This window comes from Myotis nattereri, assembly GCF_964212035.1.
Source record: "Myotis nattereri genome assembly, chromosome: 18".
Lineage (NCBI taxonomy): Eukaryota > Metazoa > Chordata > Mammalia > Chiroptera > Vespertilionidae > Myotis > Myotis nattereri.
In genome coordinates, this window is record NC_138093.1 from 7626208 (window position 1) to 7649987 (window position 23780).

The following is a 23780-nucleotide window of genomic DNA, read 5'->3' on the forward strand; positions in this document are numbered from 1 at the left end:
CTGCGTTTGCACAGAGGACAGTGAGGAGACAGCCATCTGCAGGCCAGCAAGAGAGGCCTCGGAAAAACATGCCGACATTACCGTGGACTTCTACCATCCGGAAATGTGAAAAAGTAACCCTCTTGTCTACACCCCCATCTGTGGGGTTTTGTTATGGCAGCCTGAGCAAGCTAATACAACCTTCTGATAACCGAGCCAGGTTGGCAGTTCTCTTATACCCCAGGCTGTGGGCTTTGCCTAAGGTCAGAGGCTCCAAAGCCCATGCTCTTTGGACTGAGTCATACAATCTTCTGGCCCCAGCCGGAGCCTTTTATACTGAAAAGCGCTGCAGAGATGAACACACTGGCTGGTGTGCTTGCAGTTCCGACACTGCACAGCCCCAGCTGCACAGAAGTTTAAACGAAAGGCGGCCGCAGCACTGAACGCTGCTGCCCAGAAAGCAAGACGCTAACGTGCGTCTGCAGCATAAGTGACTGGAGGTTGAGTGCATCTGGGAACAAAGGAGCAAGGTGTTTGGAGCAAGTGCTTTTAAGCTCATATTTTGTTCTCTTCCAAGGAGAAAACAGGTTTTTAAATCAATAAGTAGAATCCCATATGTGGAGTCACTGGCTATTCTGAGTTATTTGGATCAAGTCGTTTAATTTTGTGTCCTTTTAAAGTCCTCCATCAAGGCCAATGTGAATTCCTCCGTCTCAAATACAATGGGCATGTGGTTGAGGTCGGCCATGATGGAGCCTGGCTTGAATTATTTATTCTGGTCAAGCTCCAGAGACAAGTGCTCGGGTCTGTTCCAGCCCAGAACGGTGCAGAGCACTAGGATCGTCGTCAGCTGAATTCCTGCTGCTTCCAGGCCCTGCTCATGCATGTAACCCCCCTGCTCATGCATGTAACCCCCCTGCTCATGCATGTAACGCCCCTGCTCATGCATGTAACCCCCCTGCTCATGCATGTAACCTCTCTGCTCATGCATGTAATCTGGGGTGAGTGCTTCAGGGACCATCCAGACACACTCTTACTGAGACGGAGCTCACAGCTAAGATTCGCGTGCAGGGTGGAGAACTTGACGTGGAGAAGTACAGACTCACCGTAAATTGCGGATTTGGGGGAAGGCAGCATCCTGCTGGCATGAGTTTTGCCTCCAAGGCCCCACTCCTCCATAGGCACCAGCTTTTCCTCTTTCCTTTTCTAGTCGCCTTCCCCACCTGCGGAGTGTGTGCCAGTCCCCGAGGGTCCTTGAGAACAAAAGCCTTTGGTTCCTAGGGAGGTAAGCAGTGTGAAGACTCCCTCCTGTCTCCCCATTGAAGGTCTCTGTGGCCCATGCTCCTTCCTCTGCACAGCTTTCGGGTAGAGAAGGCCCAAGAGCTGGCTGGCTCATTACTTTTCTCCCTCCTTTTCCTCCCTTCCTTTACAAAAGGGCTTCCAGTTTACAGAGATGACTGGTTCATTTTGCCCAGAAGTCCTTTTTTGCATCTGATTTAAGTCCTAGCAGATCCAAGACTTGTTAGTGAAATGGTTACCGAGGGAGGTGGAAGAATGTGAGTATTCTTTCCAGTAGCTCTGGAAGGCAGGGTGTGCCTTTTAGAAGACCTTTGGTTTAGAAAACAAACCTGTTTTGTCCCCTCTAAACAGTCCTGTTTACTTCCTTATTGATGTTCTCCTTTCCTACCTTCCCCCTCACTTGCCCCCCCTTCCCCACGCCTAAGAGTTTTGGCAGGAGAATCAAGAAACTAAACTCCCAGGCCCCCAACCTGTCCCCCGCGGTGGACCTCCCCTTCTGGTAGCCTGGCTGCAGCTTTGTGCTGGGACAGCTGGCTGGTGTCTGAGGGTTCCCTATGCTCAGCCAGAACTGAATTTGAGTTTCCTTGGGCCCTGCACGCACCACACGGTGATTGAAAGTCAGTGGGTCAGAGCACTGCCTTAGGAACCACTGGGCTCCACTCCTACCTGGACCTCTTACCAGTTGTGGGGCACTTAGGCCAGTTCCGTAGGAGCTTTGTGCCTCAGTCTGCTCATCTGTAAAGTGGAAACACTCATGCCCACCGTACATGGTTGTGGAGAGGATTAGATGTGCTGATGCCTGCAGAGTAAGTACTAGGCACAGTGCCCAGTTCAGCACTAGGTGACTTTTGGCTGCTACTGGCTGTTGTTATGGGCACTGGGAATAGAGCCTTGCACTTTCCTCCCCTGCTGTCCCTGGCCCTCTTCCCTCCCCAGCACATCTCAAGACAGGAATGTCAGCAGTTTTCCCAAAGTCACTTTAGGAGTAGCCCTGGAGATTTTGTTCCCAGCTGGGCTTTATTTAGAACCAAGATACAATCTCCTGAAACTATGATTAAGTGAAAAGTGCCTTCAGTTCAGCTCTGAGTCAGGGACAGGGGTTCTGACCAGCTGCACTCACTGACCATGTGCTCTTGGCTGCTGGGTCTTGGTGTCCTCTGCTGAGAGCGTTGGCACTGTCATCAGAGGCTCGAGGAGGCCCTTCCAGCTCTGAGGTGCCGTGGCTTTTCCAGGCAGGGAGCCGTCCTAACCCCCCCCCCCCCCCAAACACTGGCGTGGGGTTTTACAGGACCTGAAGGAAAGGAAGTGAAGCTAAGAAGCAAAATCAGGGGAAATCTTTCAGTTTAATTGTGAAGCGCCGAGCCTCCCCAAATGTGTATTGTGTGAACTGACTTCCAATGAGCATTGTTCCTGATTGAGGGTCCACCTTGGCCCACAGATTCCACCATTACAGTGTAGTCCTAGTGATTGTGTAAGAATTCTTGCAGAAGGTTGTAGCAAACTGAATTGCTTTTCAGAATACTCTTCGTACTTCCCATCCTGGCTTCATGCCAAGAGAGATGGTGGCATTGGAAAACTGGAACCGGAACACGAGATCAAATCCTGGCTACTCTGCGCACAGAACAATTACTCAATCTCTCCAGCGGTTCTCGACCTGTGGGTTGCGACCCCTTTGGGGGTCAAACGACCCTTTCACAGGGGTCGCCTAAGACCATCAGAAAACATATAATTACATATTGTTTTTGTGATTAATCACTATGCTTTAATTATGTTCAATTTGTAACAATGAAAATACATCCCGCATATCAGATAGATATGTACGATTCATAACAATAGCAAAATTACAGTTATGAAGTAGCAACGAAAATAATTTTATGGCTGGGGGTCACCACAACATGAGGAACTGTATTAAAGGGCCGCAGCCTTAGGAAGGTTGAGAACCACTGCTTTAGACTCTGTCTCCTCTGCAAGACTGCAGTGAGGCTAATGCTCACGTCCCGATCTCATGGGAAGACTGCTGTGAGCATCAGTGGAGTTGTTTCTACTGGAGGAGCAAACACTTCCGTTTCAGGAAACCTAACTTATTTGGGAGCATGGGCAAAGGAAACGGCAACCTCACTTGTCTGGGCCCTATGGCCAGTCAGTGGACTGCACTTCATGCATAAGGAACGGCTGTAGCTTCTTCATAGATCCAACCAGCACTCTACTTTTCCCCAGGCTCCTCAGGGTTCCCGTAAAGGGAGCCCCTTGTCTGAACTGTCACTGGTCTGAAGAGGGGCCAGCAGCCGCTTGCAGGCAAAGACTTGTCACCTCTGGTCACTCCCTGGGTACTGCACACAGCTGCCGCCCCCCAGCAGTGTGAACGAGGATGCTGGGTGGGCAGTGAGAGCTTGGATATTTTATGGACCTTGTTTTCCAGTTACACATAACAATTCATTAAGCCTCGGAGGAGGAAGCTAAATTGCCGGCCTGGCAAAGGGTTGCACAGAAAAACCTAAAGTAAGAGGATGCATAAAAAACCCTCCTTGCTCAGTTTGGGAGCTTGGGAGCTTGGCGTATTCTTCTTGATGCGCTGCTACCATCTGGCTTGGATTTTCTTCAGGCAAAAATAACTCCATGCGGATTTGAACCATTGGCGTATCTTTGATGCCGTTGTAGAACCATTCCAGCTACTTCTAAATAAATGGCGCATGAAAATGTGTGTTCATGCTCAGCGTAGGGCAGCCAGTTCCAGAACTGTAAGCAGAATCTGCGAACTCTCCCCCAAAGGAGGCCTTATCCACAGAAAACCCCTTTTCCCCAAGCTGGCCAGGGCGGCTGGTTGGGTTGGGGTCTGAGCGGCAGGGCAAGCGAGGGTTTTCTTGGCATGTTTGCTCTTCAGGTCTAGATTTTCGGTTTGTGAGAAGGTGCCATTCTCACTCTGGTCCCTGGACGTGGAGGAAATCCTGCCCCAAGAAGCTGAGACATTTCAGCTCTTACTGTCTGATCAGCGAGCATCAAGGGAGTTGGTGAAAGGACTGCTGGGGTCCTCTTAGGGCTCCTCTGCCATTTTCTTGTCTTTTAGTTCTTTGAACATCTTTTCCTCTTTGTTTCCACCTGCCAGGCAAATTGTAAAGTATCCCTACACCTTCGTTTGAGCTAGAACTGGCCTCAAGGTGGCGCCTCAGCACAGAGAATGGCAGTGGCCGGCGTCACGGGCCACCATGTCTTGGGGATCTCATTATATAAGGGAATTCACGGCTTCTCATCAGGGGGAAGACTGGCCTTTGTCACTTCAGTGGGACAATGGGAAGAGGTCAGGGGTCAGTGCGGGGCTGCACAAGCACTTAGTTCCAAGCAGCTTAACACGGGTTCAGGCTCCTGCCACCACCGAGCCCAGAGCAGAGTGGCCAGGGCAGCGAGGTGTGGGCCTGGCCTGCTGGGAGGGTGAGCCCAGAGCTTCGGGCTTTGTCCTGCCCAGGAGGCCTCGCCCAGGCTCACGCCCAGGCTCACGGCCCTCTGGCTGCACAGGTCTCCAGACCTGGAGGACAGCTCCTGGCTGTAAATCCCTCCCCTCCTCCCTACACACCCCATTCTCACCCTCGGCTGTTTACAAAGCAACTTTCCCAGTGTGATCTCATTTGCTGCTCATCAACCCCCAGGGGAAGGAAGGGCAGGGTGGGAGGAGGGACAGGGCAGGCTGCCCTCCCTGGCTTGCTCCTAGGGCACTGCATCCTAAAACCCACTCTCCCCATCTGTCTGTCTTTACCGGCAAACAGCCAGTTCCTTGGGGGCAGCTCTTGAATTCAAATTAGTGTTTTCAGGGCTTCTGTACTTGACTTGGCGCTTGGCCAGGAGGGGTGCTCACAATTGTTTGGTGAATGAGTAAATATTTACTGATGCAAAAACAATGAAGGGACAGAAGGGTCAGTCTAAGAGTTGGGCTTCAGGCTTCTAGGACCAGCAGCAATGCTGCAATAGGTACTAATTACATCATGTGGTTTCCCCGTCAAAGGTACAGCTTGCTAGTGACGGAGGGTCCCCTGCAGATGCATCTCCACATCTGGCACTCAGGCCTTGAAAACTGTCGGTCAGGCCTGGGGCTCCGTCTGCTGGGTCAGGGGCACTAGAGAGGTGTGTCTGGAGGAGTGGCTGGCCTGGAAGGGGGAAGGGGGGAGGGTTGGCACTCTGAGCTTCCCATTTATAACCTTTCTATTTTATCTGATAGAAGTCTGGGGGTAAAAAAAGAAAAACAAAAAACTCCATCCAGGTATTACTCAACTCACCCCACTCCAATCCATGATCTGTATATATTGGTTTGTTGTATGTATTTCAGGTAGCTTAGGACTCTGCTGGGAGATTGCATAGGTTCAAATCCCACCTCCACCACTTTTAGCTGCTGGCCTTGGGCAAGTCATTTTATTTCTCTTTTTTAAAAATTTATGAGAGAGAGAGAGAGAGAGAGAGAGAGAGAGAGAGAGAGATTTGTTGTTCTACTTATTTATGCATTTACTAGTTGCATCTTGTATGTGCCCTGACCAGGGATGGAGCCCACCACCCTGGCATATCAGGATGATGCTCTAACCAACTGAGCTACCTGGCCAGGTCTCTCCTTTTTTTTTTTTTTTTGGTGCCCTTGACCGGAATCGAACCTGGGACCCTTCATTCTGCAGGCCGACGCTCTATCCACTGAGCCAAACCAGTCAGGGCCTGGCCCGGTCTCATTTAACCTCTTTGTGCCTCTGTTTCTCATCTTTTGAATGATGCTAATAAAAGCATTTAACTCATAGCATTATTGTGGGGACTTAGGGAGTTAATGTATATAAAACTAAACAGTCCTTGGCGATCAGCGGAGGCTAGGAAGTGTTCTGCTGCACCCTCTTTATAGTGTCCTGGATGGAGAACTGGTTTATGTTCACCCTATGGGGGCTTTTCATTATTTTGCAGAATTCCCTGGAATCCCTGCATTTTAGCTGCCTGGCTCTCCATTTTCTCCAAACTCAGTTTCAGCTCTTTTAAGACCCAAGGAAGAAAGGAAGCAACCAGAAATACAGTTTTCTGCTGGTCAGAAATACAGTTTTCTGTCTATAATCTTTGTTTAATAGACAACCTTCCCCCGTGGCTCCAGAGTTCAAGGGCGTTCTTCTCCACAGTAGGACTCACCACGCAGCACATCGTAGGTGTTTAATAAGTGCTTATGGCAGGCAGGCAGGAAGATACTGTACGGAGGATAACATTAGCACAGAGCAGTGTATGCGGACAAGGTCCCTACAGAATACGCACTTGTCCCCTAAGACCTACTGACTAAGCATGAAAATCACCAAGGAAATGTGATCAGCGTGGAGGGGACGGAGGGGGAGGAGAGAGAAGAAACTGGAGCAGCCTGTTATCTGACTGAAGGTATCAGTCTGTCCACGGCCCATGGTTCCATTGCACATGGTTCCATTGGCTCAGGCCAAGTTGAAAACCCTGCCGCTGCCGGGGACATCGTGGGCATCTCCAATTGCTGTCTGCCTGGAGATGCATCTTCCTGGGGTAGTTTGACATTTATTTGGTAGCCTCAGATGCTCTTCTCTATGGCCGAGTCAACTCACCAGATACCTCTGTGGGTTTGGGTCAGAGAAAAATGGGAAGTGGGCAATGCTCTAGAACAATTCTTGGTAGAAGCTTTGCTGACCTTGGCAGTTTAATTCCAGTTCTTATGCCAAAGTAGACTTCTAATAGATCCTTCTCCCCCCTGAAAGGCCTGGGGTAGATAGGATGTAACTAGAGACTACTCTAGTTTAAGGTTCCATAAGGGAGCTGAAATTGAAACCCAACAGAGCTTTTCTAGTAAACACATTAGCTATTTAATCAACTAGGTCATTGATGGTAAGTAGGACTGTCTCACCTGGCACGCCAACTCTGATTGATGGATAATAGCTGCCTGGGGAATTGTGTTGCGAAGGATCCCGAGTCTACAGGATCACATCTGGGCGAGCAGGGTCTGTCACAGGTGCAGGGAAGGGAAGTAGCCCCGGGAGAGGTAGGCATTTTCCTGCTTGAGTTGCTAATGAGAAGAGGAGGCTGTTTATTCGGAAGTGAGGGAAGAGATGGTGGAATGGTTAACTATGCTCATTTCAGCAAACCAAGATGGACCACGAGCGAATCTCCTCTTGGGGGAATGTACCAGCTCAGGAAGGAAGGCGAAGAGGAGAAAGGGTGGGGACAGAGTTCTGTTCTGGTTCCACGTCTCTGTAGAACCTGACAGTTGTCCACTCAGACGGAGAGAGCCCTGGCGCCAGAACCTCAGATGGTGGTTCTGACTTGGAGCTCAAGACCTGGCCAGATCCCCAAACAGAGAGTCAAGCCATTGACAAGTAGACGGAAGAGCACAGGAAGTGTTTCCCAAACCGAGTCCCATGAATGGAGGGGGCGTTTCATGATATTCAAGTTTGGGAAACCCCCTGTCAAAAAAATTCAAGAAGTTAACGGTAGCCCAAGGTGGCTCTTTGCCAGCAGGGTTATAGGAGAGAAACAACTTGGCTAGGCCGAGGCTGCGGGATTCATGCCGGTCCATGTCGGGTCCACGGCTAAGAGGTCACAGCCTCCTCCTGCCGGCCGCAGGGCGCCTGCGCACAGCGGTGAGCCCTGTCCCTTGCCTGCGGGCTTGTCTAAGTGTTCTGTAGGTTTCCCACAGGTTCCCCTATGATTTCTGGGAAGCCGACGTCCCCCTGATTTCAGAGCTGGTCTTGACTGGTGTAACCCCAACTCTCTTGCCACCCATTGGTTGGAGCTCAGGTGTGTACAGGTCAGCAGAGGGCGCGGGTCCAGCCTTGTGCTCTGGGAGGGTGTGTCCATCAGTCAGGTTCTCAGCTGCAAAAACAGGCCACCTCTGGGTGATTCAGCCCTTCAGAGGTTTATTGAAAGGACATGGGGATTGCCGGGAGCCAGGCTGGCCCAAACCATTCCACAGGTCAGAGGTGACAGGAAAACCACCCCCGCCACCAAGTTCTGTTGCTGTGGGCTGTCTTCCCGCTGCTCCTGTGCCGGGAGGCTGACCACCACAACCACGGAGAACTGGGCTGTGTGAGCGGGAGGGGGGGGGCCGCCTCTCTGTACTTTTGTCCTTGCATCACCAACTCCGGAGTCGAAGCCCCATTTCTGTGCCAGGAGAGCAAAGTCTCTCTTCCGCCTTGGGGAGGTGGGGCTTATGATCAAACTTGTCCTAACAGAGGGAGAGCCAAATCTGGCTTCCACCTTGGAAAGGTGGAACTTATAATTTCAAACTTGTCCCAACACAGGATGAGCGTTCAAAAGAGCCAGAGTGACCACAAATATGACAGATGCCGGCCACAAGTTTGCTCCCGTTCGAGAGAGAGAGGCACACGGGGGTGTTTATTTGGGGCTGCGTATAGCGATTCTTCCTAATTCGTAAAAGAGGCGCAGGGTGAGACCCGGCCTCTGCTCCCTGGATGTGGTGATGCCGAGTTGGGAGTGCAGTGAATCATTTTGGCAAGAGCCAAGCCAGGCTGACAGTGAAGTCACCGCACGGAGGAGAACAGCCAGGGAGGGGCAGCGATAGCCCAGAGCCCGGGCTCACGCTGATTCTGCAGCATCCAGCCCCCTGGGCACTTGGGCTTTCTCTTGCTTGCAGCCAAATGCATCCTAACCGAGGCCGTAGCGGTTCCACATACAAACTACCAGAGACAGCGAAAGGCAAGGAAATTGCTGAGAAGACCTGGGTTCTAGCCCCATTTCTGCCATGTGCCTCTTGGCCAGAGCACTTAGTCTCTGGAACGCAGTTTTGCTTTTTTTCAGCGTTGTTGTGGCATGAAACGAGGGCGCCAGAGCCGTGCGTAGACGATTATAAAAAGTGCAAACCTTCTTCTTCTTCCCCACAGGCTCTCGTCATCCAGAGAGACAGGGGCAGAAACATGGTACAGGAACAAACAAACAGCTGTTTTCTCAAAGGCTTTAACGTTCCCGGCGCCCATCGGGCCCAAGTTTTCATGTCGTCTCTGTGCTTGGCAGCCTGGTGGGAGGAGGTGGGAGGTAGGAAGGAAACGCTTTGAAGTGGAATTAGGTCAAAGCTGATCATTAAACAGCGTGTGGATTTGGGAGTTTGCTCTTCCTTTTTCTTGTCTTCTTAAAAAAGCACAGTAGCCTCTCGTTCAACAGGGGAAGGAAGGAGGATGCCAGATGTGCCAGATGTCTTACCTGTATCCTCTTCTGTGATCCACCCAGCAGGCCCGGGAGGTTGGGATGGTTGCCTCCATTGCTCCGAGGGGGAGCTGGGGAAGAAGACGCAGACCGCACGCCCCACAATAGAAACCAAATCCCATCCTGCACAGGACGTCTGTCTTCTCCACCACCTCCCCTTCCCAGTGCCTCTTCCCGGCCAATCATCAACTTGCTCCTCCCCCTCTTTAACTTGCACAACATCCTGAAACCCCCTGGGTTACCCTGAGCAGCTCATCTCTCCCCTCGGCTGGTGAGCTCCACTCAGCAAAACAATGGCCAAGCATAAACCATCCTTTTGGTTCCCTGAATGGGTCCCTTTGGAGGTGGCAGAGGAGATGGCTAATTATACAGGGAGGTTAATTATACCTACCTTCCAAGCCTGTAGAGAGGATGAGCAGAGTTGGAATTCAGGCCCGGGTTTCCCGACCTGGAGTTCAGTATCTCTTCCCATAGCTATCTCAAGACAACAGAATGGTGGAGCATCTCAATGAATAGAAACTCACCTAGCTGGAACCCTCAGGTTAACTTCATTATTATTTGTTGATTACATTCAACTTTTAGAAGCGACAAAAGGTTAGGAATATGAAAATAAAAATTCAATTTCCTGCCGAAACCGGTTTGGCTCAGTGGATAGAGCGTCGGCCTGCGGAATGGGGGGTCCCGGGTTCGATTCCGGTCAGGGGCATGTGCCTGGGTTGCGGGCATATCCCCGGTGGGGGATGTGCAGGAGGCAGCTGATCGATGTTTCTAACTCTCTATCTCTCTCCCTTCCTCTCTGTAAAAAATCGATGAAATATATTTAAAAAAAAAAATTCAATTTCCCAGGTATGTGCTGGGGCCAGTACAAACTCATGCCAACATTGTGCCCTCTCTGCCTCGGTGGAGCCAGCCAGGGAGACTTGAATTCCCAGTGATGGCCCTGGAGGCAGAGCGACATCTCCATCATCGAAGAGCCACTTACCATGCTCACTGACCTCCGCTAAGGAAGAACGGGGGCTGAGATGTTTCGAAAATCATACGCAAGGTTTGACATACGATGAGGTTTGTTTCCCAGCCTGACTCCCCACTTTTTAAGCTGCCTAGCAAGTTGGGGTTTCACTGTATGTGACCTCCCCCAAAAGGAAAGGAATCGGGGTGACAGAGCCCGTGAGGAGGGTCAGCAGAAGGGCCAGGAGTAGCGTGTGCATCCGTTTCCCAGGGCGCCCATAGCAAAGTACCACCCACGGGTGCCTCACAACGATAGACATGCGTCCTCCGGGTTCAGGAGGCTGAAATCCACATGAAAGTGTCATCAGGCCTCTCTGACAGGTCCAGGGGAGGGGGGGTCCCTTCTGGCCTCCTGGCTCGGGAGTTGCTGGCAATCTTCGGTCTTCCTTGGCTGGTAGACACATCACTCCAACCTCCGCCTCCCACATCCCAGGGAGCACCCGTGTGTCTTGATGTCTCACCGCTTCTCACAAGAACACCAGGCCTTGGTGCAGGGCCACCCAATCAGTATGGCCTCACCGTAACTAATCACATCTGCAAGACCCTCTTTGCAAGTCAGGTCCCAGTCTCAGGTCGCAGGGGTTAGGGGTTCAACTTATTTGGGGGGTACACATTTCAACACACATAGGAGTGCTCCCCCTAGCTTCAAAGTCTGCCAAGCAAGGGCATCCGCTAAAACCACTTAGTAATCGAGACACAGCTAACAGTGACGGGAGCGGGGGGAGGAGGTGGGAAGGTGAGTATGTGGGCAGCAGCTTCCACATTCCCCCCAAAATGGAGGCATGGAGCCTTGTGCGCCAACTCAGTCCTCATCCCCATCCCTGGTGGAGGCAGATTTTCAAAACATCAGAAGTGCAGGCTGCCGTGCTCGTGTGTTAACCTGGTCCACAGCTTTGAAATAAATGTGGGCAGCCTGGCCCTGGCCCGTCCATCATTTATAAGACTCAGTTTCACATGGTGGGTAGCACCCCGTCCCACGGTAGATGTGCGGGTAATTCATCCCAGTTTTTAAGGGCGATCTCCCACAATTCTGCTCAGACTTACTGACAAGTAACAGTTCCGAAAGATTGCGTCTGCTGCTGACCGCGGCCCGACAGGGCGAGTTGCTCTGGCATTGATTTGTGACCTCCCAGCGGGGCCTCAGGGGTGGAAGCCCACAGGCCTGATGCCCTCTTAGATTAATATTTAATAGGGTGACCGCCCCCACTCCGCCTGCCAGCCCGGATCAGTGCCACAGGCCACGGCTCCGCCTTGCTGTGCACGAGGGCCGAACGGAAGGCTTGGCAACGTTTTAATTAACTGAAGACAAACATCCGTGGGGAGCGCGAGTCCATTAGCTGACACCACCACCCAGAGAGAAAGGCCGCGCTCACCACACACCACAGCAGGTGAAATGACCGGAGGCTGGCAGCGTCCATTTGCTCCCAGATGAAAAAACATATTTTCAAAATAAATACGCGTGCGGCCTCTGTTTGTCGTGTTGTTTCTCCTGAAAGGCAGGAAAGCCGGGGTGTTAATAAAAAACTGTTTTCCATATTTCAGGCCAGGAGAGCTGAAAACGCAAGGGCAGCAAAACAGGCCGGAATGGCCCCTCCCTTGACGGCGGGAGAAGCTGGGGAGCCGAGCCGAGGCGGCCGGGAGCTGAGGGCCGCCCAGGGAACAGATGCAAGTCACACAGTCAGCCTGGGCGGCATCACGAATGTACCATCCTGGGAGGCAGACATGTGCTCCTCGCTCGGCATCAAGGAGTCAGCGCGGCTCCATCTCACACTGCGTCTGCGATGCACCGGCCGAGGTTTGGACTGCAGGGCGGCGAAGCCACAGGCCTGGAGCTCCCGGTGACCACATCCCAGAAGGGAGACCTTATACAGTTTACACTTTACAGCCTGGTCAGAGAGTGGGCACTTCATCCCCCCGTTCACTCATCACTCACCTTGCAGGTCGGGAGACGCCACTGAGGGCATCCCCAGGCTCTGTTCTCACGCAGCTTTTGCATTCGAGTTGGGGGAGGAGAAGGAGAAACGCTCAGGGAAAGACCAGGTGGCAGCCAAGTGCAGGGACCTGAATGGTGAGGAAGAGCTGGCGCTGGGAAGACCTGGAGAGCATTCCGGGGAACGGCCAGGGCAAAGGCCCCAAGGGAGGCGGGAGCGTGGTCTGCTGGCGGGATGCAGACAAGGCCAGAGTGGTCGGAGCCCAGGGAGAAAGGTGGTGAGCAGCAGCAGAAAAGAATGGCAAGGGTAAGGAGATGGGCTTTTTATTCCAAGTGCAATTATGCTACGAAACCTGTCCTTCTCACTAGATGACAAGCTTCAAAAGGGCAGAGCCTCGATCCGTCTTGTTCTTTCAATACCAGTTTGCATCCCAGGGCATGTACTGTCTTTTCATCATCATCATTGTTATTATTCAGCCTCTTTGTGTTATATGTCCAGGTATGCAAGATTCCCCCCGGCCCCTCCCCAGTTAAGTTGTAAGCGACTTCATGCTTGAGCCTGGTCCTTTTCTTCTGAGCCTTTAGAGCAGTGGTTCTCAACCTTCTGGCCCTTTAAATACAGTTCCTCATGTTGTGACCCAACCATAAAATTATTTTCGTTGCTACTTCATAACTGTAATGTTGCTACTGTTATGAATTGTCATGTAAATGTCTGATAGGCAGGACGGTCTTAGGCGACCCCTGTGAAAGGGTCGTTCGACCGCCAAAGGGGTCGCGGCCCACAGGTTGAGAACCGCTGCTTTAGAGTGTGGTGGGCCAGTTGCCAAGGTGACCTCCAGCCATCTTTGCTTCCTCGGGTGGCCCCTTGCCCACTAAATCAGGGCTGGCCGTGTGACCAGGACGATAAGGGAGGAGGCACAGGGTAGGACATCCAAGGCTAAGCCCTGAAGTCGTCGCGGCGTCTGGCTTGGTCTCTGGGGTTTCTTGCTCTGGGGGAGGGCATCTGCCAGGATGGCACTGAGCAGCAACATGGAGAGGACCCCACGGACAGGAACTGAGTGCGCGGTCAAGAGCCGGCCATGTGAGTGGCCACCAGGAAGTGGATCCCCAGCCGAGCCTTCCAATGAGTCTAGTCCCAGCTGACATGTGACTGCAACCCCAGGAGAGACGCTGGGCCAGAACCGCCCAGCCCAGTCCTTCCCAAATTCCCAACCACAGGAGCCAGAGGCAGCGAGTGATGGCTTATTTCAGCCTTTAGGTTCTGGGTGGTTTGTTAGGCAGGGCTAGGCGACCAGAAGCCACAGTGTGAGGTCACGCCCGCAGAGTGGGTGAAGCACAGTATGAGGAAGTCCCAAAGGGAGCCCTCGTCAGGCGGGACAGAGGTCAGGGGACACCTGAGACCAGGGCTGGGCTAGAGCTGTGCCTCTAGGGCAGGGATGGGGAACCTTTTCTCTGCCAAGGGCCATTTGGATATTGATAACATCATTTGCAGGCCACACACAATTATCAGCTTAGCCTGGTAATTAGCCTGCTGTGTTTATGCAAACATTTAATTAACTCACCCCCAACGCCTTGGCGGGGCCAGACCCAATGATTTCTTGGGCCTTATACAGGCCGTTGTTCCCTACGCCTGCTCGAGGGCATGTAAGGTCAGGTGGGGATGAAGAGAACATTAATGCGACCATTTAGGATTAAATGTGGAGGGCAGGATTTATTATCAACCTCCCATGAAGGAGACCAAAGCCAGGGGATCCAACCAAAACCCTGTGTCTGCGAGAATCCCCATCATCTGTGTGACTTCCCCAAGTTTGTGGTTTTGTGATCCTGGTCCAGTTTTAGGGAGAAGAGTCCTTGAATGTTTAGGGTACCTGGTCACAAAGTGGGGAGAGATGCTCTCCCACTCCACGCTCCCTGGAGGCAGCCACTGGGATGGGGGCAAGCAGGTGGGGCCTGGGGCCTGGGACCTGCCGAGGGAAGCAAGTCTGGACCGAGAGCCCCACTGGGCCTGACTCAGGCCCGGGGCCTAAGACCACCAAGTGCTTTGTGCACTAAATGAGACCATTTCAGTAATTTCCTGGGGCTGAGGCACAGCTGTCCCCCAAATCCGCCCTCTTCCCGAGACTCTCGGCTTTTGTCCGAGCCAACCCCTCACCGGTGAATGTGCAGTGTCTCACAGAGCTGCGGGAGGCGTGTGCCGCACATTATTTATCCTCCAGCACCCGCTCCTGACGCCCTTTGCCTGGCTACTCATTTCTGTGATTAATTGATGTCGTTCAATTGAGGTCTAAGTTCTCATTTCAAGATAAATCTGAAACTCTCAGGTATGAGGGGGAGCCGAGCCCTGCTCCCCTCAGTTCCCCTTGCCCCCCTGCGTGTCCCCGAGGCCCTACCCAGGACCCTCATATTCTCAGAATGCTGGCCTGAAACCACAGACGCAGCGTACCCTGGAGTCCGCCACACAGTTTTATAGCAGCGTGTCGCCGTCAGTGGGTATTTGTGCCGCTGTTTTCTTCCACGACTGCAAATACGTGGACGAACCTTCCTTCGGTAGCGTCTCGGCACACGCTGCCCCTGCGTGGCACCCCCGCTTCCCAGGAGCTAAAGTCACACTGTTTTCTCGGTGTTGTCTCTGCTCCTGGACACTAACCCCTCTGCAGGCCCTCTCCTTACTCACTGTCCCCTTGTGTCCCCCTCCAGGCCCCGCGTTTGCACCTCCCCCCAGATCAGCCAGGCACTGCAGAGACCCCACTCTCTGTGAGACAACACCCCCAGTTCCAGCCTAAGGTGTTACACCATCCAGACCAGCTGCTGACCTGCAAAGTCACTGTGGGTCTCGAGTCACAGGGCCAGGAGGGTTGCCGGGGACCTGAGGGGTGGCCTAGTTCAAGCCCTTATTTCATAGCCGAAGCCTGAGAACTGAGTCACTTGCCCAAGGTTAGCGCCCAAGTCACACAGAGCGTCCAGTCCCCCAGGCTGGGTTGGATACTCTGGCTGCTGCTTAAAAAAAAAATTTTTTTAATGAGTTTGAGCGAAACTGACAACATTGTTGGGAAGCAAGATCTCAAATGCCCTCTGGTTGCTTCTGGAAGGCAGAGACTGTGTGTATATGTCTTTGAATCCCCTGGACATAGTAGGTGTTCAGTTAATCTCTATGGTGGTGGTGAGGAACCGGTGGTTGAAGACTTTTCTTCATTGTTGAGGTTAAGCGGAAGCCAGCGCGGAAAATGAAGGCTGAGGGGGCAGCTTCCTTGGGAAGAACACTTTCGTTACCCAAAATACAAGCGCCGGGGCCTGCCCCCGCCCCAGACCCAGCCTCCAGAGGGCGCTCGAGAAGAAGGGCCAAGGAGCACTCCTCTGCCCTGGGCTGTATTTCCTGCGTGTTGACCTCCTGGTCAGTAAAATCAGGATGATCTGAGGGTTAGTAAAACATGGAAAACACCGACTACAGCGAGGCACCCAATAAATGGTTGCATTTTTGGGGGGAGGTTTCACATCACTCTTTTTTTTAAAATATATTTTATTGATTTTTTTACAGAGAGGAAGGGAGAGAGATAGTTGGAAACATCGATGGGAGAGAAGCATCGATCAGCCGCCTCCCGCACATCTCCCACTGGGGATGTACCCGCAGCCCAGGTACATGCCCTTGACCGGAATCGAACCTGGGACCCCTCAGTCCGCAGGCCGACGCTCTATCCACTGAGCCAAACCAGTTTCGGCTTCACATCACTCTTATTTCTTCCATTTTAGAGTGAAAAATTTCCAACGCACAGCAAATTAGAAAGATTTTACAACGAACACCTGTCTACTAGCCACCTAGGTCCTACCATGAAGGCGTCACTTACTAAAATCGCTTTTCCACGAACCTCTCCATCTCTCTATCCCTTTATCCATCCTCGAATCTGTTTCGTTTTAGCGACCCACTTCAGAGTAAATCGTAGACATCAGCACACTTTCTCCTAAAGACTTCAGCACGCACATCATTAGCCGGAGTTCAATATTTGTTTAGTTTTTCCATCTGATGTAAAATGTAGATACAATAACATGCACGCGTCTGAAGCGTACGTTTGCTGAGTTTTGACAAGTGCAAACACCTGTGTAATCCAAACCCCACCAAGATACACAGACCATTTCCCTCACTCCAGAAGGTCCCTCCCCTCCCCGACCACAGAGGTAACCCCCGTGGGGAGTCCCCCCACTCCAGCTCACCTAGTGCAGACCTTACGTAAGGCTCCTTCCACTCAGCGGGATGTTTTGGGAACTCATCCACGATGGTGTGTGATCAGTGGTCCATCTTCTTTTTTTTTTTTATTGCTGAATAGTATTCCACTGTACGGATATACCACCGTGCGTTCATGGTTACCCAGCTACTGACCTTTTTCCCATGGAGGAGCGCTCTTCATACTGCACCATACAAAGCCTCCTTGTGTGGCACGGTGCGTGCAGCTAGGAATTTGCACGTGGCCAACCACGTGCCCAGCAGTGCTGCAAAGATACGCATAGGGTTTGACTAAGTATTTAGTAAAGCGTTTGTTTTTATTGAGGTATCGTGGACGCGAAGCATCATCTTAGTTTCAGCTGTACAACGTAATGATTCAATAGCTGTATATATTGGGAAATGATCGCCACAGGATCCTATTGGGCATGGTCACAGAAATATTTTCTTTTTCCCTCATAATGAGGTCATTTAAGATGTACTCTCTCAGCGGTTTTCAGATCTGCAATACAGTATGATTAACTATAGTCGCCATGCTGTACACTGTATCCTCATCACTTATTTATTTTATAACTGGAAGTTTGTAACTTTCAACTCCCTTCATCCTTTTGCCCACCCTCCACCCCCGCCCCCGGCAACCACCAATCTGCTGTGGACCTTAAAAATGAAATAACAGAGTCTTTAGCTTAGCCAAGCGGAGTTTATTCAGGTAGCGCAGAGGAATTGCAAATACGGGACAAGCCCACGATGGCAAACCCTAGACAAGTCCGGAGACAAAGGGGAGGCCAGTTTTTATTCGGCGTTAGGAGAAAATTGGGGAAAGCTGTGGCGGGTTTATTGGCTGTGAGCAGGCGGCTGCTGGGCGCAGGGGGGGGCAGCGGAGCCTCATTCTTGCTGCTGGGTCCGCGCGCTTCGGTGAGTGATCCTCGCGTCGCTCCTCTGATTGAGGTGTCCTTTGTTCAGTCCCCACTGTCGCCTGTATCTGCGAGCTTGCTTGTGTCTTGTTGTTGCTGTTATTTTTAGATTTCGCATATACGGGAGACCATATGGTATTTGTCTTTCTCTGATTTATTTCACGTAGCGTGATGCCTTCGGGGTCTGTCTGCGTTGTGGTAAATGGCAAGATCTCATTTGTTGTTATGGCTCGATAATATTTCATTGCACATTTGTATCGCAATTTCTTTTCGCCGTCATCCGTCGATGGACACGTAGGCTGTTTCCACGCCTTGGCTACTGGAAATAGTGCAGCAGTGAGCACGGGGGTGCATATGGGTTTTCGAGATAGTGTTCTGTTTTCTCTGGAGAAGTACCCAGACGTGGAATTGCGGGGTCCTGGGGCGGTTTTATTTTTAATGCCTCGAGAGACCTCCATCCTATTTTCTAGAATGGCTGCACCCATTTCCATTCCCACCAGCCGTGCGCGAGGGCTTGCTTCTCCCCATGGCCTCGCCAACACCTGCCGTCTCTTGTCTTTGGGTCTGCATCCCCTGATGATTAACGATGTACACCTGTTGGCCATGTGCATGTCTCTGGGGAGGACGTTCATTCAGACCTCCTCCCCCTTTTAAACTTGGGTTGGTTGCTGTGGAGTCGTTTGGGTTCCTTCTATATTTTGGATGTTAACCCCCTATCAGGTAGACAAATGATCTGCACAGATTGTCTCCCATTCAGGAGGCTGCTTTTTATTTTGTGGGTACTTCCCTGTGGAGAAGCTTCTTGGTTTGATGTAGTTCCACTTGTTTCGTTTTGCATTTTTGGTGTCAGATCCCAAACTCATTGCCAAGACAGATGTTAAGGAGCTTAGCGCTTGCGCTTCCTTCCAGGGGCCATATGCTTTCAGGTCTTGTGTTTAAGTCTTTAATCCACCTCGAGTTGATTCCCGTGCATGGTGGAACAGAGGGCCCGGTTTCATTGTGTGGCGTGGGGCTGTCCAGTGTTCCCAGCACCATTTATTGTAGGGACGGTCCTTTCCCCATTGTGTATCTCTGGCTCTTTTGTTGTAAATTAATTGACCATATATGCGTGGGTTTCTGCAATTAATTGTTGTTGTTGTTAATCCTCACCCGGGAATTTTTCCATTGAGTTTTAGAGAGACTGGGAGGGAAGGGGAGAGTCAGAGAGAGAGACACATCAGTGTGAGAGAGACGCATCGATCGGTTGCCTCCCACATGCACCCTGCGAGAGAGGGAATTAAGGTACATGCCCTTGACCGGAATTGAACCTGGGACCCTTTAGTCCAGTGGTCGGCAAACTCATTAGTCAACAGAGCCAAATATCAACAGTACAACGATTGAAATTTCTTTTGAGAGCCAAATTTTTAAAACTTAAACTATATAGGTAAGTACATTGTTATTAACTTAATTAGGGTACTCTTAAGGCTTAGGAAGAGCCATACTCAAGGGGCCAAAGAGCCGCAAGTGGCTCTCGAGCCGCAGTTTGCCGACCACGGCTTTAGTCCATGGACCGACGCTCTATCCACTGAGCCAAACTGGCTAGGACTGCAATTAATTTTTAATAAGTGCCAGTCGTCTCCCTTACCTCCTTATGGTAGTGTTTCCTCAACAATATCAACCACCACAAAACTCCACCGCAAGGGGTTGGCACCTCTGGGCTGGGACAGGCCCTGTGCCGGTGGGAGACCAGGCTCACAGGGGCCTTTGGCCAGCGCTTTCCCGGCTCGGGTCAGCACGGACGTGGAGCATCATTTTGATAGCAGACTCGATGTTAATCCCCTCCTGGGAGACCCCTCACCCTCTTATTCTTATTCAGGGCATTTCCCCCGGCTTCCTCCACCACGAAATGAGTCGGAACCAATTAAGAGCCTTCTGCTTGCTCATCAGGGATATTTATGACGATGGGAATCTTCGCGATGCATGGCGAGGACTCGGGTCAGCGAGGAGACGAGCTTTCGCCGTCCTTGTCAATGGGCTCTGTCTCCTGCTTGTTGCCGCCAAGGTTGTAAAAAGGAAGAGTGCTGGCCGTGGAGTTTAAGGCCCCCCCCCCCACCCCCCTGCCGCCCACATCTCACCTCTGCTGTAGATTAATCGGCGATAAACGCTTTTTTATTACTGACCTCCGTGCTTGGAATGAAGGAGACTCTTTTTGGTTTTCTGGACACTTCGGTGCTGTTGCCTCCTTCTCCTGAGCCTGCCCTCAGATGCCCGTGAGGCTGGAGCTGTGGCTCTAGGCCAGTGATGGCGAACCTATGACACTCATTTTTTTGGCTGATTTTTCTTTGTTAAATGGCATTTAAATATATAAAATAAATATCAAAAATATAAGTCTTTGTTTTACTATGGTTGCAAATATCAAGAAATTTCTATATGTGACACGGCACCAGAGTTAAGTTAGGGTTTTTCAAAATGCTGACACGCCGAGCTCAGAAGGTTCGCCATCACTGGAGGGGAAGGTGCGGGAAGCAACAGAGACAGTCTGCCTTCTCCAAGAGGCTCAGGAGGGGCTGGGACCCACCGCCTGCCTCTGTGTGGACGCGAAAGGGTCAGAGCTAGTTCACATTGTGGGTGAAATTGCCAGGAGAGCAGTCTCTCCCCTCCCCCTCTCCCTCTCCCCCCCTCCCTGCGTACCAGTCTAAGGCCTCCCCTGGGTCCCGTGCTCTGCCACCCAGACCGGGCTTGGCTCTGCCTTCAAACACTCCATCGCCAGTGGCTCTTCTAGGGCTGCCCCAGCGCGGTTTCTGCCTCTCCTGTGACACGCAGACATAGTCAGAAAAAATAACCAAATGGACTGATGACACATGTATGTGAGTAGATAGGTGTATGGATGCTTCCTGTGCCAAGCCATCCTTTCTTGTCACCACCCCCTCTCCTCTCCCCTTCCCTTCCCTTCCTTTCCCTTCCCTTCCTTTCCTTTCCCTTCCGAAATTCCCTTTTTTTTGATGATGCAACTTTATTTCCATTCAAGCTCTGAGGCCTGCTGAATTATCTACATATTCTTGACTTTAACTTTTTTTTTTTTAAAAAAGAATGACAGTGTGCATGCAGCATGATTCTGTATTAGTTTCATGTGTACAGCATGGTGGTGAGACCATCATACCTGCCAGAGTGAGACTGTTGCGAGCTGCGCTCTCGCCTTGGCTCCCTGGCTCCCTGGGCCCTGCAACGTGGGGGTGCAGGTCCCCGCAGGCACGGAGCCTCCGCTCAGCCCTGCCTCCCGGCCCAGTGGCCGTTCCCTCCCTGCGGGTGCCATGACTCCCACAGCCCTGACACGGCACCTTTCCCTTCATCTTCCCTTTCCCTTCATGGAGCTTTGTTTTTCCTCCCGCGCCCCAGGGGCGTTCACTCCTCAGAGCGGTGTCTTGGGACCCAGGGCACCTTCTCCCCAGTCAGCTCTGCCCGTGGGCAGCTGCCCCCTCAGCCCGGGCCTGGCTCTCACCACCTCTCATCCTCAGCCCACATTCCGACAGGGTCTCTGACCTTACACCTGCACCCACCTTATCTTCTCCCCCACGGAAAGGGGCCCCACACACGGCTCTGCCCTCTAGGAGTCTGTAATACCAGCAGAGACACACACACAGATTTGAAATGTCCGGTGACAGCTCTGAGAGTCAATCATATTAAAGGTGGTGCTATGATGAGACGTAACACATGGCCAAGTGCTCAGTGAATGTGCTGCTGAGACCTCCTGCCTGCTCGTCAGTGGTATTTTTCACTGAGGACGTATTTGTGATGCACGGAGAGGCTGTTGTCTGGATTCCCAGGGAAGTCTTGTTGGATGTGGCTCAGCAAGAATGAGGGGCAGAAAGGGGCGATTACCCCGGACGGAAAGAACAGGGGAACCACTGGCGGGCTCAGTGGTTGAGTGTCAACCTGTGAACCGGGAGGTCACGGTTCGATTCCCGGTCAGGGCACAGGCCTGGGTTGTGGGCTCGATCCCCAGCGTGGGTCCTGCAGGAGGCAGCTGATCAACGATTCTCTCTCATCATTGATATTTCTCTCTCTCTCTCTCTCTCTCTCTCTCTCTCTCTCTCTCTCTCTATCTCTCTCTCTCTCTTTCTCTCTCTCCCCCTTCCTCTCTGAAATCAATAAAAATATATATGCAAAAAAAAAAAAAAAGAAATAAAAGAAAGAAGAACAGGGGAAGTAGGGCCATTCAGGACTTTTCCCAACCTGCCTTCAACCACACAGGCCTCGGAGCTTCTTGACCTGAGGTGGCGTTGCTTCCTGGGGAGATTTTGGAGGCTTTTTCTTTTTTATTGTCACAATGACTGAGGGGTGCTATTAGCACTCAGCACCTGGACATGCGGATGATGAATGTCTTGCAGTGAGTGGTTCGGCTGGTGCAAAGCATTGTCCCGACAGTAGCACCAGGGATGAGAAGCCCCTGGGGGGACAATGGCTCGCTCATTCCCTCTTGCCACCTTCACCTTCCCGACAGGAAACTGAGAAAAAAAAAAAAAAAAGGATTCTACTTCCCCACCCGCCCTGGGCTCGCCTTTGCCAAGTTGACTAGTGAAGTCGGCAAGCGGCGAATGGACTGCCCTGGTGCTGTGCCTCCGGGGGCCCTGCAGACACTCAGCACGCGCCCGGGGCCCCCCAGCGGGGAGGGAGAAGGGTGCGCTCAGCTGGGAGGAGCTTGCTCACAATTTTGCAGGCGGAAAACTCAGACAGCGGCTTTTTTGAATTTTAGCATAAACTAATGTTTATCCTTAGATAAAACAAGTAAATGTTTACTTTGAATTTCATGTGACGTCAGCCCCTGCAAACTTGTCAAGGCTCAGGGCGGCTGCAGGCATTAGCGGGGCCTGGTGGGTGTCCCCAAAGCATACACCCCAGATGTAGGACTAAGGAGTCGCTGCCAATTAATATTCATGCTGCACGAGGCTGGCGTCAGGGAGGCAAGACGGGAAAGGATTGTGATCAGAAAACCTGAAGCCTCACCCCTGGTGCTCTGCCCGAGGGGGAGACTAGAAACAGATGGTGGGAGGTCAGCCCGTTGGTCAACAAATAGTTACCCAGTAACTGCTACGTCCCAGGCACTGGGCTGGGCACTGGGATTCAGCAGGGACACGTGGTTGTCCCTGCCCCCGGGGTGAGGGTGGAGAAACGTAAACATGCCACACACATACTACCCACATAGGACACACACGCGTGGACCCAGACAGACACAAGGAAGATGATTACGGGGCAGCAGGGAGCCTAGAGGATGGTGAGTCTGGGAACAGCAATTTGGCAAGTTTGTCCTGCCCTCCCAGGAGAGGCTGGCGGGGAGCTGGGTCACTCGTCACTTGGCAGGCTCTCCAGGTCTCACAGGGCCGAGGAAAGCCCCAGGGGCAGAGCTGGGAAGGGACTGGACCAGGGAGAAGAGGCGCAGAAAGATCCTGATTGGTTACGAGGCTGAAGGGCCAAACCCTATGAGAAGTTAGGAGAGAGGCAGGGTCTGTGGGGTCAGCAGACAGGCAGCCAAGGGTGACCAACAGCCAAGGCCACAGGCAGTCCCGTTCCTGGAAAGAAACCCTCTTGTACACAAGAACTCTCTGGATCTGTCCACCTCTTCCCACCCCCATTGCCACTACCTCTGGCCACCGCCTTCTCTTGCCCACATTTCTCTTAACAGCTCCCTTACTGGTCTTCCTGCTTTGCCCCCTCATCCAGTCCTCTCTTGACCTTCAACCAGGTCTTTGAACAAGATAGGATCAGAGCATGTTATTTCCTTACCTAAAACCACCCCACCATAGTATCCAACATAAGGCCCAAGATCTTGCCATGGCTTATAAGGCTTTTTATGTTCTGGCCGTGGTTTTACTATCCAGCCTCATCAATGACCAATTCTGTACCCCAGCTCTTTTCTCTTCCTTCTCTCAACCTCCCCTCAGCCACACCTTTCTCTCCCAACCCAGGCCCCGAGGGTCCAGCCCTGCAGCACTGCTTTCCAGTCTCCCTCTGACCCCAGGGCCTTTGCACATGCTCTTCCTCCTCCTGATACTCAGGGAGTCAATTCTAACCTGACCAGTTTGTTCTTATTCCTCATTCCTTCATTCCTGACTACCTCCGGCCAGTGTTCAGTGCCTCTCCTGTATGCACCCGTGGCCCAGCCCAAATCCTAATATTTACCTTTTTCATTAATTCAATAAATATTTACTGAATACCTGTAATGCACCAAGCCTTTCCCACCTCAGGGACTTCACTCATGCTGCTCTTTCTGCAGAGCCTG